The 21,344-nt window shown below is 45.4% G+C and overlaps 1 protein-coding gene across 4 annotated transcripts in view; it reads left to right on the top strand.

Annotated features, from left to right (window-relative positions):
* Positions 1-21,344, top strand: part of FHOD3 (formin homology 2 domain containing 3) — a 530,296-nt gene that overhangs the window by 81,056 nt on the left and 427,896 nt on the right. The gene's annotated exons all lie outside the window — the stretch shown is intronic.

Below are 21,344 nucleotides of genomic sequence, written 5' to 3'. Positions count from 1 at the left end.
GCTGGTTTCTCCACTGTACACGTGGGCTGAATGGCAATGAGAGCGGTAATTTATGTTAAGCAGACAGACTCCATGGGGAGGTTTCCTCCTGGCACTGGGCCAAGTTGAGGCAAGTACGTAGCCTAAAAAGAAAAAGAGAGGACCTAAATTTCGCCTTATGCATTGAAGTTTTCCACATCTGAGTCAGTTTGCATTTATTTAATATGTGTCAAGGTCTTAATTCAGGCCTCTAATTAGGAGAGCATCTGTCATTCTTTGAGGCCCAGTCTACACCTGGAGTGTGGTGTGCCTGGGGGCAGTGGAAGGAACTGTTTCCAGTCCCTCCTCCTCCTCCCTGCTTTCCTGTTGGAGACCCAGGGATGGGGTGAGGGAGCAGCTGGGGTGGAGGGGAATCTGGGTAATTCTGTTTCATTTGGGGTTAAGTGGGTGAGGCTGTGAGTGTCTTGAGGAACAACCTTTGTCTGACCCTGTGGTTGATGAGTAATTGTACAGCTGACACAAAAACCTCAGGAGCTGGAGGGTCAGTGTGTTGGGAGAGTTCGTGATCTTGTTGAAAACGAAGTGAGAGAAATCTGTGGGATCTTCAGCACTGACCCTGCTTTTCAACTGCCGGTAGCACTGAGTGACCTTAAAATATGCGTGGGCACTTGATTGTATTTAATCATTTACTTCCTTGATTACCTGCTTTATAGTTTTTCCAGTTATTTTCTGTGTGTGAATCATGTCTACCTGTAGAAAAGTCTTGTGATCTATGATTTTGGATAAACTCCCTTCTGACCCTTGTCCTGAACCTAGAACAAAGCCAGATGCATACAGTGTGCTGAATACAACAAGTACTGAATACTGGTTGAAATATAGCAGATATCCAGTCAAATTTGGGACATGAATATGAATTGGTATTTCCCAGGAAGAGTAAGGCACCGGAAAGGAGATTTACATTAAAACAGGCTAGATCAAAGTCCTAATGGGCTAACTTGTTTTAAGAAAATTCACTTATTTGCAGTATACTCTTAAAATGTTTTAAATACAGGATTTTTCTAGCTAGCTGGCTTTCATGTTACTGACTCACTGCATTAACTGATGTATTGTTCCATAGTCCTGGGTGATACATGTAAACACACATCTCATCCCCGTGGCAACTGAACCCCAGCAGCCAGTCCAGCCCAGCCTGCTGTCTCCCCAGACACCCAGGTCTTCCTGCTCAAAGGGTAGAACTGGGTGCTGACAGGATCAGTGTGTTTGTTCCCAAACCTGCTTATGCCAGTTGTACTTGCTATTAGAATTACATAATTAAATGGGATGTGAACACTTTATAAACTGATTAAGTATGAGTATACAAAGTCACTGCTTTGAGTACATTGAAAACTATTCAAAATTCCTTACTATAAAAGCATTTCTTGTCAATGTGAGTGGGTTGTGATAACCATAAAAGGTGTAGTGTTATAAAAATCCAGAAGGATTCTGGTCTTTGTAAGTATCTTCAGTACTTGCTCTACTTCAAAGACACTGAGATTGGGCATCAGAGACTGTATTATGTGAGTGGCTCATGAAAGAAAGTCCACGGGGAGTCCCACTAGACCTTTACTCAAAGAAAGGTCATGGCCCTAAATGATGGGCAGGTGCATCTCCTGAGCAGTGTGCCTGCAACCAGCTGTGTCTCATCCCAGAGAAACTGACAGTCAGTCACCATGGCTGCAAGTTAAGAGTCTTAAGGTGCGTATGTGTCATTTTTAAAAGACTTTCTGCTTTAATCGCTTTTCACCATTAATTACCTCAGGCCTGAGTATATTAAATGAGAAGATTTGACTGTGTGAATTACCATCAATACCCAAGAAGGCAAAGTTTCTTCTTTGTGTTAAAAAACCCTCTTTGTCTTCCGTTTCCTGTTATTGACCAGATCTGAAATAGATTTAATAGCGCAATACTAAGTATTATCCTTTGGTTTATGTCTATACAAAGGAATGAACGCATCCTATGTGTGGTGTACCAGCTGCCATTGTGACATAGTTTTCCCCTTCCAAATGGAAATATTAGGTGAGATTTCTTTGGGATTAAAAAAAGACAACCAAACCTGGAACAATCTTAAGTTGAAATGGCAAAGGGAAACATGACAGAGGGAAAAAACCCTTTTCACATCAGTTAGTTGAATCCCTGTTCTTTTTCAAGATCACTTCCCCTCTTCCCCATCTAAGAACTGGTTGAATGATTACAGGCGTGGGATAGTGGCTGCTGTCAGTCTAGCACCATCTGCAGCACCCCCCAAAGCTTTCCTTCCCACTGCACGATTGGACTGGAAGGATCCAGGATCCCCGTAGGCCAGTGGGCTTAAAATGCTGTCAAATGAATTTCTCCAAAGTCCTGTTTTCTTCACCCTAATTCTTTTCTCCTTCACCTCTGTTTTTACTAAGTATGGGAATGTTTAGAATCCAGGACTGCTTGTTGATGAATTGGAGGTAACATGCCTTCGGAATTCTATGCTAACGTTGGAACTCTGTACCCGTTGGGATGAGAGTGGAGTGGAGCCTTCACGATTAGCAACCGAGCAAACCTCATGAGAAATGAAAGCCACGGGGCACTGCTGTGATGGTCCCAGCTAGCAGCTGAGACAGGGGTCTTTGCTGATAGCACAGCAGGAAGCTGGAATGAGTTTTTGGTACGTAGAGAGGCCCCATGCTCTTTGTACCTCTGGACTCCTCTCCACTGTATTACTCTGCACATTTTTAGTATGACCGCTTGATGTAACATAAAGTAGCAAACACCATATGCCTTTGCCGTCTTCTAGTTTCAGTCCCTCAAAAAGACAGTGGTCAAATTGTAGAGATGAACTTAACAAAGTTAAAAAAAAAAATCTATGAGAGGCATGTGAAGTCTGCATTTAATGAGGTTAGCTAGAGAAAACAACTTTTCTGGTCCCAGCAAGTGATCCTATTGCCAGAAGCTGGAAAAATGTTCAGAGGGCCAACCAGCCCTGATGACTAACTCTTATCATGCAGAGAAAAGGAGTGGAAGAACTGTGGGGGAAGGAAGGAATTGAGAGTTAAAAAGAAGTAAGGTTTGAAGTCGTTAGGATCCTGAAGTTAATATCTGCAAGTCTTCTGTGGGCTGTCTTTGGAGGCATTGTGTTTGATTTCAGACCTCTGTGCTTCAGTTTTCTGAAGCAAACCCTGTCTTTTCATCAAGCAAGTAAACCCTGTTGATTGATTCTCTGGGACCCATAAGGCTGACACTTTCAAGTATCCAGCTAGAGTTAAAAGGATAAAAAATTGGCTGAAGATTCCAAAGTGCCATTTACACTTGCAGTCGGGAGGAACAACCCATGTGAAGGGTCTTTAGACCTTGTAGAGCATGTTTCCCCAAACCTCTGAGATGACAAATGCTGCCCATAAGAGAGAGGTGAGGTCGGCAGAAGCTGGCAAGGTGGCAGAAATGATTAAGCTCTCCGTGAGCTTAGTTTCATCTCTCATTAAAGGTCAAATCACAAGGATAAAGCCGATTTGTTTGTTTGCTTATTTTGGCTGTACTGGGTATTCAGTGTTGCGTGGGCTTCTTCTCTAGTTGTGGTGTGCGGTGGCTTCTCTTGTTGTAGAGCATGGGCTCTGGAGCACAGGCTCAGTAGTTTTGGAGCACAGGCTTAGCTGCTCCCCGGCCTGTAGGATCTTCCCAGACCAGGGCTCAAGCCTGTGTCTCCTGCATTGGCAGGTGAATTCTTTACCACTGAGCCACCGAGGAAGCCCACAAGGATATGAAAACAATGTAAGGAAAGGCTGTTTCATCCACTGATGCAGAAGAGTCATTTCTCAGCAACTGAAACATCAGCAGAACAAAGCACCAAAATGTTTGTAGACTGTTTTCCTCTCACGAACTCTTCTGTGCAGCTGTGTGCTTTGAGAGAGCTAAATGACAGTGGAGCGTTTCTTCAAGAAGAACCTTCTAGAGCAAAAGTGACTGCAGCGATTTGGCTCACATGCCAATGGATGGAGAGGCGGTGGCTCCCTGGGGCACGGTATTGAGAAGGATCCTGAGGCTGAGTGCAGTCTTCTTGGGAGGGATACTGTCTCAGTGCTGGCTTTCACTGGTGGTGATGGAGGTGGTGTGTGAGTGTGTGGTGTGGGGCTCTTGGTGAGGTGTAGACCTGGTCTGGTGTCTGAACCCCCTCTGTCTACAGTGTAGAGGGCCCTGGGCTTCCTGTGCAGAGAGTGGGGATGGAGCTGTGGCCCGTGAGCACGGCCACCACCAACACCTCCCTTGCTCAAGTTCTTTCTTCTTATGCCTGTTAGTGCAAGCAAGAGGGCTTGGCTTCGAAATCCTGACACTCCCTTTGCAGAAGGAGACTTCCAGTGACTGTTTTGTTTTTTGTTTTAGACTTCCTCCCTTTTACAATAAGTCTGTGACCCATTTTGCCCAGAGTTCTGCTCTCTAGGTAAAGACAAGCTCTTTGGGTTAATCAGATTAAACACTTCTTATCATCTGTTTCCTATTAATCTGTCTCAGCTCCCAGATGACAGACCTCATGAAATGTTCATTTGTCTAGAAGGCCATTGGGTCTGGGCTGGGGGATATCGGCTTGTTTACTCTCTTCACTCTCTCTGGGGGCTGCCTGCCTCTAAGATGCCTTATGGTCACATAGTGAGTGACAGATATGCCCCCCCCCCCCACCCAAAAATAAAAAGGAAGAAGGGATATGGGAAGGAGGTGAAACATACCACCAGGTTGTCAAACAACATATCTGTCATAAATACTATAGACTTAGAGGATCAGCAAGGATTTGTTGCCCAAAATTAAAATAACAACAAGAGATTAAAGAATTGCTCTACCACCTTCAGACACACGAGTAAACATGTATGTGGGGGTGAATAAAGAAAAGGAGACACAAACCTATGAGAGAACACAAGAACCTTCCATATGCAGCTGGAAACTCACGTCAGCTATGGAAATTAGGAGGCATCCAGAGAGGAAATATGGTTGTGGGCAAATGTGAATTGAAGCCCAGGCAAGAAAAGCAGATGTATCAGGGTGTCTTACGGCAGCTGTTTCATCTCTGTGCTCTCTACTGCCCCCCCAAGACTTTTCCTTTTTTAAATGATAAATTCATTGCCTCTGTAGGACTGTGTTACCTGTCCTCTCTAAGGATCTCTGGATGTTGGATGATGGAATTTGAATATTGCCTTGTAACCGTTAGCTTGTGTTTGTTTGCATTGTTCCAGTGAAATTCTTCCCTGGTGATTCAGAGAAAAGAATCCGCCTGCAATGTGGGAGTCCTGGGTTCAGTCCCTGGGTTGGAAAGATCCCCTGGAGGAGGGCATGGCAACCCACTCCAGTGTTCTTGCCTAGAGAATCCCCATGGACAGAGGAGCCTGGCAGGCTGCAGACCATGGGGTCGCAAAAGAGTTGGACACGACTGAGTGACTAAGCACAGTTCAGTTCAGTTCAGTCGCTCAGTCGTGTCCGACTCTGTGACCCCGTGAATCACAGCACGCCAGGCCTCCCTGTCCATCACCAACTCCCGGAGTTCACCCAGACTCACGTCCATCGAGTCCGTGATGCCATCCGGCCATCTCATCCTCTGTCGTCGCCTTCTCCTTCTGCGCTCAATCCATCCCAGCATCAGAGTCTTTTCCAATGAGTCAACTCTTCGCGTGAGGTGGCCAAAGTACTGGAGTTTCAGCTTCAGCATCATTCCCTCCAAAGAAATCCCAGGGCTTATCTCCTTCAGAATGGACTGGTTGGATCTCCTTGCAGTTGTACTAAGCACAGTACAGTGAAATTCTAGCCAGTGGCGACAAAAAATTGACACTGAAGAATGTAGTCGTATTGGTGGAGACACCTGTAGCAGATGGTACAAGACAAGTTCAAACCACATGCTGGCAGTTAGACTCCAAAGTTGCTGTCCAGTAGAACCTTACTTCTGTCCAGGAAACAACTCCTGGTAAGGAAATCGCTGTGCTTTTGATTTCTTCAAGACTGATCTTTCTATAAATGCTTTCTGCTCCCAGGTCTGACCTGATGGTGGAGTGTAATGCAAATTCTAGTTCCTGGCTCTCTGCACCAGTGTCTGTCCCCATGAAGAGATAACCTCATTTTTATCATGGATCAATAAGACTGTATGTCAGAAAACAAGCGCTTTGTCTCCAGTTTCTAGAGACATTGATATCCAGAGGACTTAGGAGCTGAAAAGGATGGATGGCTTGCAAAGGTCCTGCTAAGGATTGGGTGAACACTTGTGTACTTTTCAGGTCTTGCTGAGAGACTTGAAGACAACAGATTTCTAGGGAAGGAGATTCTTTGGGCATTTTACTGATTTCTGTTGTGTTAGAAATACCAAATGGGAGGTATTTTAACTTGTAAAAGGAAGCACTTGCCAAACATTAGTAGTTCAGCAAAATATGTAGCCTTTAAAATATTTAAAATATTTTAAACCTAAAAATATTTAAGCTTTAATTTGAAGGGAAAAAAAGAGGTTGGGGGATCTGTTATAAGTGCTGTTGGTCTCAAGTTTATATAGTAGAGTAATAGCGACAGAATAGCTTGTTCCTTGGGGAAAAAAAGCTATGACAAACCTAGATAGCATATTAAAAAGCAAAGATGTTACTTTGCTGACAAAGGTCTGTCTAGTACAAGCTATGGTTTTTTTCCAGTAGTCATGTATGGATGTAAGAGTTGGATCGTAAAGAAAGCTGAGTGCCAAAGAATTGATGCTTTTGAACTGTGGTGCTGGAAAAGACTCTTTGAGAGCCCCTTGGAGTGAAAGGAGATCCAAGCAGTCCATCCTAAAAGAAATCAGTCCTGAATATTCATTGGAAGGACTGATGCTGAAGCTGAAACTCCAATACTTTGGCCACCTGATGCAAAGAACTGATTCATTGGAAAAGACCCTGGTGCTGGGAAAGATTAAAGGCAGGAGGAGAAGGATATAACAGAGGATGAGATGGTTGGACGACATCACCGATTCGATGGACATGAGTTTGAGCAAGCACCAGGAGTTGGTGATGGACAGGGAATCCTGAGTTGCAAAAAGTCGGACATGACTGAGCGACTGAATTGAACTGAGCAGAGGAGAAAATGAAAAAAGCTCATATAATTAAAATCTTGTTATCATCACTGAAAAGAAGAACAGCTTCTGTTGTTAATCACACCCAGAGGTGACACGCTTTGTCTGTATCCTAGTAACTGGACTGTGATGGTGTGGGCAGGAAGGGAGTCCACTTTGCAAGAACCCGGGGCAGTCTTTGTGGGCGGAGGTGTGATGCTAGGTGTGCATTCAACACTTCAGGCACTTCCTAGTCTTCAAAAAAGGCTCCACTTAGGATTCAGTGGTGATCTTAATAACGATCTTAAAGTTAGATAATGTAGCTACAAGTATTTCAAAAGTTGTAAAATGTTACAAAGAAGATTAGTTTGAGAAGAACTCTACTAAATTGGAGCTTGTTTGTTGTTGAGTCGCCCAGTCATGTCTGACTCTCTGTGACCCCGTGGACTGCAGCACACCAGGCCTCTTCCTGTCATCATCTCCTGAAGTTTGCCCAAGTTCATGTCCATTGCATCGGCGATGCCATCCAGCCATCTCATCCTCTGATGCCCTCTTCTCCTTCTGCCCTCAATCTTTCCTGGCATCAGGGACTTTTCCAGTGAGTTGGCTGTTTGGATCAGATGACCAAAATACTGGAGCTTCAGCTTTAGCATCATTCCTTCCATTGAGTATTCAGGGTTGTATTTCCCTTCAGATTGACTGGTTTGATTTCCTTGATGTCCATGGGATTGTCAGGAGTTTTCTCCAGCACCACAGTTTTCATCAGTTCTTTGGAACTTATTTACCTCGGCCATTTAAAAAAGGCCGTGTGAACCATGTTCACTGAATGACACTTTTGCAGTATTTCTCTTCTCACTCATGTTTCACAGACGCTCTCTATCCCTCCTGAGTCTTGGGAGGGGCTGAGGAGAGTGGACATTTTCTCAAGACCACATGCCTGGGATGGGCTATTCCCTGACTGGGGGTCTTTGCCCTGGCCTGATACTTCTCTTTTTAAGCTATTTTATGTAACCTCCAGGCTTCCCTGGTGGCTCAGTGGTAAAGAATCCACCTGCCAATGTAGGAGACCCAGGTTCTATCCCCTGGGTTGGGAAGATCCCCTGGAGAAGGAAATGACAACCCACTCCACTATTCTTGTCTGGAGAATCCCAGGGCCAGAGGAGCCTGGCAGGTTACAGTCCACGGGGTCACAAAGAGTCAGACACAACTGAGCGACTAAACAACAACAACAATATAGTCTTTAGCTCGTCTTCACATGTGACTGCAGACTGATGCAGCCCTTCTGGTTTAAAAAGTCTGAGAAGTGCTGCTGAAACATCTAATATAACATTTTTCCCAAACGAAGTTTTGCCAGGCTTCAGAAGATGGTCTTCCAGCTGGGTTCCCCCAAGTGTGGTTCACAGATTGCCTTAGGGGAAAGGAAGCAGCTGAGATAAATGGATTTCACCCTTCAAGAGCTGTCTGTGTTTAGTAATGCAGTTACGATCCTTTCTTCTGGGTTGAGCTGCCAACTCCTTTAGGTGGAACTGGAGCTTCTGGGTCCCTTCCTGGCTCCATCCTGACCACTGGACATGTGGCCCCTCATTTTGGGCTTCGAGTTAGGAAGTCCCTGGGAACAATTGCCTCTGGCTTTAGGAGCTACCCAGAAAGAACAGCAGGGTTCTAGGCAGGAAGCTGGTGAGTCCTCCTGCTCCTGGCTTGGAGATTCGGTTCGTATCTGAGGAGATCTATGATGTAGGGGCTCCGTGCCAGGTAGCCACTAGCTGTTGAAGCTAGCTCCTTGAAGGTGGACTGTTTTGCATCCAGCCTACAAAACAAAGCAGACCTCACCTTATTTGTTGAGTAAATAAAGCCTCTTGTGATATTGTGGTTTCTGTTAAGAATGTGTATTTGGTCTTCATCCTGTTTCTGGCACAGAACTCCTAAAACCCTTGGAATTTCCTAAATGGTAAGAGCAACAGAGAGATTTTTTGTTATATTGACATGGTGACTTTTGTATTCCCCTAGGGATGGGGGCTGGTTGCCACAGGAGCCAACCATGTGATTCTGTGTGTGCTAGCTGCTGCTGCTGCTGCTGCTGCTAAGCTGCTTCAGTCGTGTCTGACTCTGTGCGACCCCATAGATGCAGCCCACCAGGCTCCCCCGTCCCTGGGGTTCTCCAGGCAAGAACACCAGAGTGGGGTGCCATTTCCTTCTCCAGTGCATGAAAGTGAAAAGTGAAAGGGAAGTTGCTCAGTCGTGTCTGACTCCTAGCGACCCCATGGACTGCAGCCCACCAGGCTCCTCCGTCCATGGGACCCTCCAGGCAAGAGTACGGGAGTGGAGTGCCATTGCTTAGTCATGTCCAACTCTTTGCAACGCCATAGACTATAACCTGCCAGGAGCCTCTGTCCGTGGAGTTCTCCAGGCAAGAATACTGGAGTGGATAGCTATTCCCTTCTCCAGGGGATCTTCCCAACCCTGGAGATCAGGGTTCCAACTTGACTGAACCCGGGTCTCCTGTATTGCAGGGGGATTCTTTACTATCTGAGGCATCAGGGAATCCCCACCATGTGATCAGAGGTTTGGAACTTTCCAATTTACCCCCTGACCTTCAGGGAGATGAGAGGCGTTAGATAGAGGTTGGATGAATCACCAATGGCCAATGATTTAATCAGTTATGACCCTGTAATGAAGCCTCTATTAAAACCCCCTAAAGTATAGGTTTCAGAGAACCTCTGGGTTGGTGAACACACAGGGATTCAGGGAGAGTGGCATCTGGAGAGGGCATGGAAGATCCTCGCTCTTGCCCTTGACTTTGCCTGCTGTATTTCTTCCACGTGGCTGTTCCTGATTTACATCCTTCCATAATGAACTGGTGACCTAGTGAGTGAAATGTTTCTCTTAAGTTCTGTGAACTGCTCTAACAAGTTAATCAAACCCAAGGAGAGGTTCATTGGAACCTCTGATCTGTTGCCGGTTGATCAGAAGCATGGGTAACAACTTGGGATTGGCTTCTGAAGTCGGGTGGGGGCATTCTTGTGGGATGACTTATGGGACAGCTATTGCACCGTCTAGATAGTGTCAGCATCGAGATGAATGGCTGGACACTCAGCTGGTGGTCTGAGGATGGCTTGTTGGTGTGGGGAAGCCTAGACAGACACACAGACACACGCATACACAGACATACACACACACACAGACACACAGACACACACACACTGGAATTGGGTCCAGGAACTCAAAAGAACCACTGAAAAGGTTGTAGAATTGACATGTATTTAAGTTTAATTCATTTGCTTTCAGAATTGAATTTCTTAGGTATTTTCTCAGAAAGAAGAATAAAAGGCAGTAAACAGAATGTGGAAGGAAGTAGAAAGTAACAAAGCTGTGCAAGTGGGTGGAGTATCCTTTAAAGAGTGTTTCCAGGAGGACTCTCAGTTCTGGAGGTCTCGTGTAAAGCTGGAAGTGCATAGCTTCTGGTTGCTCATGGCCTGGTTGCTAGGCAGAGCAATGTGAGTGGGGTCTGGGGGCCACTGTCTGCCTCCACCCTGGGTAATTCTGGGTCCCCCATGGAGCTGTGACCTTTAAATCTGCATCCTGAGGTTGCAGGTAAGATGGTGGTGATTTGTGCCAACACCCTGACAGACGACTGCTCTTCGGAACAGAGCCTGGGACACTTCTTTTGGGGAAGGGGGTGAGATGCTCTTGGCCCCAATGTAACCAGTAGATGACCACTGAAAAACTCATGAAGAAGATGGTGAAGCATCGTGAAGGGTGATCGTGGATCTTCCTGGGGCTGGTGATGGAATGTACCCCGGTGGAGATGCTGATTCTGATTGTTCCGAGCAGGGATGGCCCAGACCTGGTGGTTGGCCTGTGCAGGCAACATATGATGACTTGAGAGCCTGCTAGCCCCACTGTCGCCTCTTCTTTGGAAGGATCCTTCCTGGGTGGGTGCGATGTGTGCCCTGGATGTCGCCTAGGGATGGATGATGGACGGATGGAAGGAGCGCAGGGATTTAGGTCTGAAGATGTTGTCTGAAAGCAGAGTCAGAGTCATTATGAATTACACTGCTCTCCCTGCCACATGCCTTAGTCTAGGGGAGGAGAACCAACACTGGCTTCGCCTGGGGCATTTTGGGGGTGGACGCTGCATGTGAGTCATCCCCAGGCCCCGTCAGCTGCTGTATTGAGCACCTGCTCCGTGCAGGGTGCTTAACACAGGTTATTCCATTTATCCTTCTGACACATTCATTATCTTTACAGAAGAAGAAAGCGAGATTCAGAGAGGTTTGCTTGCTCACCCAGGGACAGAGAGCTGAACCGCAGAGCTGATTCACATCCGTATCTGTCAACTGTTAGCTGGAAAAGTCCTATTGTGTTACTTTTTACGAAGTTTTCCTTTTATAGAAGCAGAAAGGGAAATTTCCACTGCATTTCTGTCCCACCAGACACTGAGCAAAGTACTATCTACTTTAGTCCTCACAACAACCTCTGAGGGGAGGGGATTACTACTCCCATTTAACAGAGGAGAACACTGAGGCACTTGTGGTCTGCTTGCTTGGCTGAGGTCTCGAGGGGAGTGTGTGACAGAGCTGAGATACTCATGTGGGTCTTCCTGACTCCAGGGCCTGTACTTGCATTGGCTGGCCTTTATCAGTGATTACCATGCTCCAGGCATCTGCTGGGAGAAGGCAATGGCACCCGACTCTAGTACGCTTGCCTGGAAAATCCCATGGATGGAGAAACCTGGTAGGCTGCAGTCCATGGGGTTGCTAAGAGTTGGACACGATTGAGCGACTTCACTTTCACTTTTCACTTTCATGCATTGGAGAAGGAAATGGCAACCCACTCCAGTGTTCTTGCCTGGAGAATCCCAGGGATGGGGGAGCCTGGTGGGCTGCATCTATGGGGTTGCATAGAGTTGGACATGACTGAAGCAACTTAGCAGCAGCAGCAGCAGGCATCTGTTGAGCCCATCAAGAGAACACAGAGTCTAGAACCAGACCTGCCCTGAGGAGCTATGTGACTTTGGCAAGTAACCTCACCTCTCTGAGCCTCAGTGTCTTCATTTATCAAGAAGGGATATTAATAATACTTCTTTAAAGCATTGTTATGAGGATTAAATAAATATTTCATTGGTGCTGGATCCACGTTTTAGAAACAGTTTATATTGGGTATTGATTTGTGGGCTCAAAGAATAGGTATGTGCTTTAGAATCAGACAAATTGGGGTTTAAATGCATCCCCAAATCTTTGTGTCCATGAGCAAGTTACTCAACCCTTTTAGGTTTGTCTGCTTATATATGACAGTGAGGACAAGGGGGTCCTGATGCCTCCCTGCTGGTACTGATGTAAATATTCGTGGAGATGGTGTCTGTATAGATCCAGACATGGTTCCTGGCATGTGTTACTTGGGGCAAATGGTGAATATCATTGTCATTGTGACAAAGTTTGTATTTTGTTGCTTTACAGCTTGTTGGAGCACAATTGAAATGTGATTATCCAGTAGTTCTTAAAGGAAATTACCTGTAAAGTGTCTGATTTATTCATAGGTAGAAGTGACTTGTATGAAATCCGTGTCTTCTCTCCATTTCTTGAAGGACCTTATCCAGAACTGAATCTCAGGATTGTGTGAGATGATTAACTGCAACAATAAGCTGTAGAACTCTTATTTAAATATGAATGCAGCTAATACCCAGCTAATCTGGTCAGGAAGCAACAATTAGAACTGGTTCAAAATTAGGAAAGGAGAACGTCAAGGCTGCATATTGTCACTTTATTTATTTAACTTCTATGTAGAGTACATCATGCAAAATGCCAGGTTGGATGAAGCACAAGCTGGAATCAAAATTGCTGGGAGAAATATCAATAACCTCAGATATGCAGATGACACCACCCTTATGGCAGAAAGCGAAGAGGAACTAAAGAGCCTCTTGATGAAAGTAAAAGGGGAGAGTGAAAACGTTGGCGTAAAACTCAACATTCAAAAAACGAAGATCATGGCATCCAGTTCCATCACTTCATGGCAAATAGATGGGCAAACAATGGAAATGGAGACTTTATTTTTTTGGGCTCCAAAATCACTGCAGCTGGTGACTGTAGCCATGAAATTAAAAGACACCTAGAAAAGCTGTGACCAACCTAGACAGCATAATAAAAAGCAGAGACATCACTTCGACAACAAAGGTCTGTCTAGTCAAAGCTATGGTTTTTCTGGCAGTCATGTATGGATGTGAGAGTTGGACCATAAAGAAAGCTGAGTGCTAAAGAATTGGTGCTTATGAACTGTGGTGTTGGAGAAGACTCTTGAGAGTCCCTTGGACTGCAAGGAGATCCAACCACTCCATCCTTAAGGAAATTGGTCCTGAATATTCATTGGAAGGACTGATGGCTGAAGCTGAAACTCCAATACTTTGGCCGCCTCATGCGAAGAGCTGACTTACTGGAAAAGACCCTCATGCTGGGAAAGATTAAAGGCAGGAGGAGAAGGGGTCGACAGAGGATGAGATGGTTGGATGGCATCACCGACTCAATGGACATGAGTTTGAGCAAACTCCTCGAGTTGTGGTGGTGGACAGGGGGAGTTGGCGTGCTGCAGTCCATGGGGCCTCTAAGAGTTGGACACAACTGAGTGACTGAACTGGACTGAATATATTTACAGTATGTTTTACTTGCTGCCCTTTGCTGATTGGCAGACAGATTTGAAACTATCCGTCGGTAAGTTTCTGTTAGCATTCTCTTTGGTATTACACAGCAGATCTGGTGACCCCAAGATCTGAAGGGCCATTCTGAGTCCCTGGTTTCTGTTTAGCTAGTGACATTTGGGTCATTTTTGTGGTTCTCTTCTTTTCAGTTATCCTGCTTTTGATACATTTTGGAATGTTCCAGTGGAAAGCATTGAACAACATTTTTACTGAACAACTCTCATCTTCACTGAAATGAAGTGGGTTTTGTGTTAGTGAAGGCAGCCTCTCTCCCCGATCCTTTGTGTTCCAAGATCGTGTTCTCCAGAAAGGACTGCTGAAATGGAGGATAATGCTTCTCAGAAATCAAATAAGACAAGTGTATGAAAAGGAATAAAAACACTGAGTGCTAGTTACTTTGTGTCATAATTTTAGGGTTGAAAAATTATGCTCTGAACGCTGTAAAAGTGGTAAAAAAAATTCCAAGTTGATATTTACAAAATGCTCAAATAGATGAGCTGTTCCAGTGGTACCTAAAAATACAATCAATATGTTTATTTACAACAGCTATTCTGTTGTTCAGTCGCTCAGTCGTGTCCCACTCTTTGTGATCCCATGGACTGCAGCATGCCAGGCTTCCCTCTCCTTTACCATCTCCTGGAGTTTGCTGCCTTCTTCTTTTGCCTTCAATCTTTCCCAGCATCAGGGTCTTTTCCAATGAGTCGGCTCTTTGCATCAGGTGGCCGAAGTATTGGAACTTCAGCTTCAGCATTAGTCCTTCCAATGAATATTCAGGGCTGATTTCAGCAACTATACTAATGATGGTAAACTCCCCACCCATATAAATGTAACATTGTCAGTTGACTTAGTATCCTGGGGATTTAAAAAAATGACTTGTTTGGCTCAGGATACCTTAGAAAGCTGCCCCATGATGTCATGCTCTGGCCCTCTGGCCGCTCATCAGAGTGCCTGGACATGGGGCTTGGATGCTGGAGTTGGTGAGGGTGAAGTGGGTGGCTGAGGATGGGCAGACCAGGTCCTATCTCCTTCACCAGGCACTGGCTCCGAGGTCTCCAAGGCTAGCAGGAAGAAGCAGTGCAGAGTGCCATGCAGTGCTTTGCACTTCATCAGAAAGCCGTAAAAACAATTACCAGCCCATTATGGACTCTGAAAAGGAGCTCACAAAGCTGCCTGGCTAGCAACTGCCAAGGCTGGGTGAGTCACTGATGCAATTTGGTGTAGTTGTTTTTTTTTTTTCTTTCATGGAAGGTAGTGAAATCTTGAAGAGAAGTGTGTCCGTTGAGATGGCCTCCCAGAATGCCTGGAACAGCTCAGGCCAGGCAATTTGAGGTCAGAATGCTGGTTTGTACCCACTGCAGATATCCGAATGGTGGGACTCAGGGACAGCTTAGCCTTGGGGTCCTAGGTGTAGCCCTGCTTTTCTTTGACTCTCCTCCAGGGTTTGGGATTCAGTCCTTTCCATGGTCTGACTTGAGGCCCTGTCTTTGTCAGGATTCTCTGGTGGGTCTAGGCTGTGGCTTCTGGCTTGGGGGGCTTGTGGAATTTGGGGTTCTCACTCATGGGCACAACAAGAGACTGCTGACCTGGGCCTTGTGAGGACGACTTGTGTTGTCACCTCCAAAGGAGGCTGTGACTAGAACCCAAGATTATATATTTAAAACATGCCAGTTTTTTTATTTTGTAGAATCCTCCTCTGGCATCTCTTAATTTTCCTTAAACAAATAGCTTAGAAGACAAAGTAAGAAAAAAAAAATCAGTTGTTGTGGAGAGGGTCTTCTCAGGTCTGGGGACCCAGGCTGTAGCTGAGGGTATTGGTCCCTCTTTAGGGGTGTCCAAATGGAGGAGAACTGGCGGACCAGGGTGGAGCCATGGGAGGCAGGATTCTGATCCTGGTACCAGCATCGTCAGGCAGACATGGCACTGACTTCTCCAAAAATGGAGACCCTTGTGTTTCTCTTCAGAGCTGCTGAAAGGACTGGTGAGCCAGGAGTCTGTCTTTGGTCAAAAACCTGACATCTGGCAGCCCTGTGGGATTTCTATGAGCAGGAGCTTTGTTGCTGCTACCGTTAAGATTCAGCCGTAACTTATGAGTAGGCTTGAAAATATACTATCATTTATATTCCTGTAATGTGAGAGATATCCAGCTTTCCACCTGACTTAGAAAATAACTCATCAACGCTTATGGAATGCCTCCTGGGTGTTACCACCACGTCAAGTGCTGTAAAGGAAATGAAGGCGCACAGTAAATGCAGTACAAATATGAAGCAATTTTTAATGAAAGTATAGTTGATTTACAACTTTATGTTAGTTTCTGGTGTATAGCAAAGTGATTCATATATATATATGTATGTATGTGTATATATGTATACATATATAAACTTTTTCAGTTTCTTTTCCATTACAGTTTGTTATAAGATATTGAACATAGTTCCCTGTACTATACAGTAAGACCTTGTTGTTTATCTGTTTTGTATATAGTAGTTTATATCTGCTAATCAGAAACTTCTAATTTATCCCTCACCCTCTTCCCCTTTGGTAACCATAAATTTGTTTTCTAAGTCTGTGAGTGCTTTTGTTTTGAAAATAAGTTCATTTATATCATTTTTGGGTTCCACAACATAAATGACATTATACGGTGTTTGTCTTTCTCTGTCTGACTTTGCTTAGTATGATAATCTCTAGGCTCATCCATATTGCTACAGAGGGCATTATTTTATTCTTTTTTATGGCTGAGGAATATTCATATATATATATTTATACCACATCAAGCTGGAATCAAGATTGCCAGGAGAAATATCAATAACCTTAGATATGCAGATGACACCACCCTTATGGCAGAAAGTGAAGAAGAACTAAAGAGCCTCTTGATGAAAGTGAAACAGGAGAGTGAAAAAGTTGGCTTAAAGCTCAACATTCAGAAAACGAAGATCATGGCATCCAGTCCTATCACTTCATGGCAAATAGATGGGGAAACAGTGGAAACAGTGGCTGATTTTATTTTTTTGGGCTCCAAAATTACTGCAGATGGTGATTGCAGCCATGAAATTGAAAGATGCTTACTCCTTGAAAGGAAGTTATGATCAACCTAGACAGCATATTGAAAAGCAGAGACATTACTTTGCCAACAAAGGTCCGTCTAGTCAAGGCTATGGTTTTTCCAGTGGTCGTGTATGGATGTGAGAGTTGGACTGTGAAGAAAGCTGAGTGCTGAAGAACTGAGGCTTTTGAACGGTGGTGTTGGAGAAGACTCTTGAGAGTCCCTTGGACTGCAAGGAGATCCAACCAGTCCATCCTAAAGGAGATCAGTCCTGGGTGTTCATTGGAAGGACTGATGCTAAAGCTGAAACTCCAGTGCTTTGGCTGCCTGATGTGAGGAGCTGATTCATTTGAAAAGACCCTGATGATGGGAAGGAATGAGGGCAAGAGGAGAAGGGGACGACAGAGGATGAGATGGTTGGATGGCATCACCTACTTGATAGACATGGGTTTGGGTGGACTCTGGGAGTTGATGATGGACAGGGAGGCCTGACATGCTGCAGTTCATGGGGTCAGAAAGAGTTGGACACGATGGAGCAACTGAACTGAATACCGCATCTCCTTTATTTATTCATTTGTTGATGGACATTTAGATTGCTTCCATGTCTTGGCTGTTGTAAATAGTGCTCCTATGAACATTGAGGTGCATGTATCATTTTGAATTAGTTTTCATCTTTTCCAGATATACGCCCAGTAGTGCGATTGCTGGGTCATATGGTAGCTCAGTTTTTAGTTTTTTAAGGAACCTCCATACTGTTCTCCATAGTGGCTGGATCAATTTACGTTCCCACTGACAGTGTTAGGAGGGTTCCCTTTTCTCCATACCCTCTCCAGCATTTGTTATTTGAAGACTTTTTGTGATGACCGTTCTGACTAGCATAGGGTCATACCTCATGGCAGTTTTGATTTGCGTTTCTCTAGTGCTTAGCAACGTTAAGCATCTTTTCATGTCACTGCTGGCCATCTCTATGTCTTGAAGGTTTGTCCATTTAGGTCTTCTGCCCATTTTTTTTCTGTCTATATTTTGATTGGGTTTTGTTGTTGTTGTTATTGCATTGAATGAGCTGTTTGTATGTTTTGGAAATTAAGCCCTTGTTGGTCACATCATTTGCAAATATTTTCTCCCAGTATATGTTATCTTTTCCTTTTGTTTATGGTTTCCTTTGCTGTGCAAAATCTTTTAAGTTTAGTTAGGTCCCATTTGTTTTTTTTTTGTTTTTATTTCTGTTGTCTTAGGAGACTGACCTAAGGAAACATTGGTAGTACTTAGATCAGAGACTGTTTTGCCTATGCTCTCTTTTAGGAGCTTTATGGTGTCATGTCTTATATTTAAGTCTGAAAGCCATTTTGAGCTTATTTTTGTGTATGGTGTGAGGGTGTGTTCTAACTTCACTGATTTACATGCAGCTGTCCAGCTTTCCCAACACCACTTGCTGAAGAGACCGTCTTTTCTCCATTGGATGTTCTTGCCTCCTTTGTCATAGCTCAATTGACCGTGGGTGTGTGGGTTTATTTCTGGGCTCTCTGGTCTGTTTTATTGATCTGTCTGTCTGTTTTGTGCCAATACCACATTGTTTTGATTACTGTGCCTTGGTAGTATTGTCTGAAGTCAGGGAGCAGTTCCCTCTACTCGTGGATCTAACTAGAAGCTGTGTGTTTGAAGTTTCCAACTCTGCCCTAAGCTCTGGATCTGTTGTTGAGATGTGTGCTGTGTCCACTGGAGACCTGAACTTCATCCATGCCAGTTTCCACCCTCCGCTGGAAGGGCTCCAGCCTGCCCACCACATGTCCCTGGTGCTTTTAGTGTGGGAGTTTCACCATTCACTCTTGATTCTCCACGTGTGTGATCTGTCCATGTCCTGTTCCCAGGACAGGGATGGAGGACCTTCCTCTCCCTGAGGGCAGAGGGGTAAAGGGGCCTTACAGGAGGAAGGAGTTTGGGGTTTCTAGAAGCCAATCATAGAACTGTCCTGAGCCTCAGTTTTCCCACCTGAACTTGGGGACAGAGTTCATATAAATACTGGAAAATTCTCTGTATACATTTAAAAAGTGTTTTGAGGGAATCTTTTTAATAGTTTGGCTACATTGGTCTCTCTCTTAAATCTTTTGTCTTTTTGTTGTGTTTTTCTCCAAGAATATTTGTTCATAAAATTTTAACTATACTCTCCATTTCTCTCCTCTTGATTTCTGTAGCATACCGTGTCTTTCTGACTTTTCCTTGATTCTTAAACTAGACGCAAGGCCCAAGCTAAGCAGAGAAAACCAAACCAAACCAAACTTCTGGAGCCCCTGCGTGCCTCCCTCGGTTAGCTGTCTCTTAGAGAGAATCAGAAAATGGACACAGTGTGTTCTTGAGTCTGTCGCTCAGCTCCATGAAGGGCCCAGGGGGTCAGAGTGGGTCAGGCAGCTCTCTTGTTTCTGCATTTTTCCTAATGTGCCCAATCTCATCTGATCTCAGAAGCTAAACAATGTGGGGCCTTGTTAGTACTTGGATAAGAGACTGTCTGGGAATACCGGGTGCTGTAGGCTTTTTGCCTCCTCTCTCTCTTGGGATTCCCTGGTGGCTCAGACAGTGAAGAGTCTGCCTGCAATGAGGGAGACCTGGCTTCAATCCCTGGGTTGGGAAGATCCCCTGGAGAAGGAAATAGCAACCCACTCCAGTATCCTTGCCTGGAAAATCCCATGGATGGAGGAATCTGGTGGGCTACAGTCCATGGGGTCGCCAAGAATTGGACACGACTGGAGACTTCACTGTCATTCTTTAGGAGGGCAGCACTCCTAGACCCAAGAATGGAAGGAATCACCTCTTTATTCCAGGTGACTTACCTAGTTGTTGTTACTGTCCTTTCCCGGAGGACTGTGTGTTAAAAGCGTGCTGCCTGTACAGAGCATGGCATCTGGTCCCATCACCTCATGGGAAATAGATGGGGAAACAGTGGAAATAGCATCAGACTTTATTTTTTTGGGCTCCAAAATCACTGCCGATGGTGACTGCAGCCATGACATTAAAAGACACTTACCCCTTGGAAGGAAAGTTATGACCAACCTAGATAGCATATTCAAAAGCAGAGACATTACTTTGCCAGCAAAAGTCCGTCTAGTCAAGGCTATGGTTTTTGCAGTGGTCGTGTATAGATGTGAGGGTTGGACTGTGAAGAAAGCTGAGTGCTGAAGAATTGATGCTTTTGAGCTGTGGTGTTGGAGAAGACTCTTGAGAGTCCCTTGGACTGCAAGGAGATCCAACCAGTCCATCCTAAAGGAAATCAGTCCTGGGTGTTCACTGGAAGGATTGATGCTGAAGCTGAAACTCCAATACTTTGGCCACCTCATGCGAAGAGCTGATTCTTTGGAAAAGACTCTGATGCTGGGAGGGATTGGGGGCAGGAGGAAAAGGGGATGACAGAGGATGAGATGGCTAAATGGCATCATCGACTCAATGTACATGAGTTTGAGTGAACTCTGGGAGTTGGTGATGGACAGGGAGGCCTGGCGTGCTGAGGTTCATGGGGTCTCAAACAGTCAGACACGACTGAGCAACTGAACTGAACTGAACTGTACAGATAGTCCTTAGGATGATGTGACATGGATTTTCATTCTCCTCGGATGTGACTACATCACAGGGAGCCCCGTGTCTCACTCTTCCTACTTGCAGAGAGAGCAGGGACTTCTACTCAGATCCCAGGAGGACACTGTGGCCACCTCTCCTTCTTCACTCCTGCCCAAGGAGAGATGGTGGGTCTGGGAGAAGGCAGTGAGCAGGTGAGGCTCAGCTCTCCTTTTCATGTGTCCTGTTTTAAGGACCCTCCAGGTCTTGGCTCTGCCGTGGGCAAGCAGCCTGTCCCTCTGGTGGGCCGGAGGTCATCCCCTGAGCTGCTCAGGATGCCCTCTGGCCCCATGGGTGAGGCCAGCTCTCTCCCGAGCTGCATCAGTGGTCCAGCTCTGTTGGTCTGCCTGGCATGCCTCATTTCCCACGTGCTTCTGAATTTAGGAGGGTGAGACCCCGTTAGCCCCACAGAGAAGATCTCTTCAGACTGGGCTCTGGAGTTGGGGATGTGGATCCTTTTAGCTCTAGCCCTTCTCCTGAAGGCAGGCAGGGCGCTGCCTTGTCAGGCAACTTAGATGCGCCATGTGTTCGGAAGACGAGGGTGGCGTGTCCAGAGTAGAGATGACAGGCAGCTGCTCCTGCCCGTCTCCACTCAGCTGGGATGGCGGCTCAGGGCAGGCTGGCTGTGCCAGGCTAAATTAAAACTGGAGATGCCCCGAGCTTTGTTCTTTTTAAGGCTGCAGTATTTGAGTTGAAAGAGAGGGAGTGAGTCTAAAATAAAGTGTGACTCTATCGGGGCTGTGTGCTCACTGTTGTTGATGGAGGAGGTGGAACCTGTTCCAGGGCTGGGGTCCTGCTCTGTGGGCACCGTGGCCGGAGTGCCCAGGACTGCCTGTTTTGATTTTGGGCGAGCACATTCTAGACCTTTGATATTTTCCGTTAACACTTGTCCGAATACTGTAACAAAAGCAATATAGCACATGGCACTCTGGCCTCTGCAGCCTGGTGTACCAAGGTGTGAACAAGACATGGTTTTGAGATGCATGCAC

This window comes from Budorcas taxicolor, chromosome 22 (genome assembly GCF_023091745.1).
Source record: "Budorcas taxicolor isolate Tak-1 chromosome 22, Takin1.1, whole genome shotgun sequence".
Classification (NCBI taxonomy): Eukaryota; Metazoa; Chordata; class Mammalia; order Artiodactyla; family Bovidae; genus Budorcas; species Budorcas taxicolor.
Note: the sequence above shows the minus strand (reverse complement) of the source record. Positions and strands in the feature narration are given on the sequence as shown.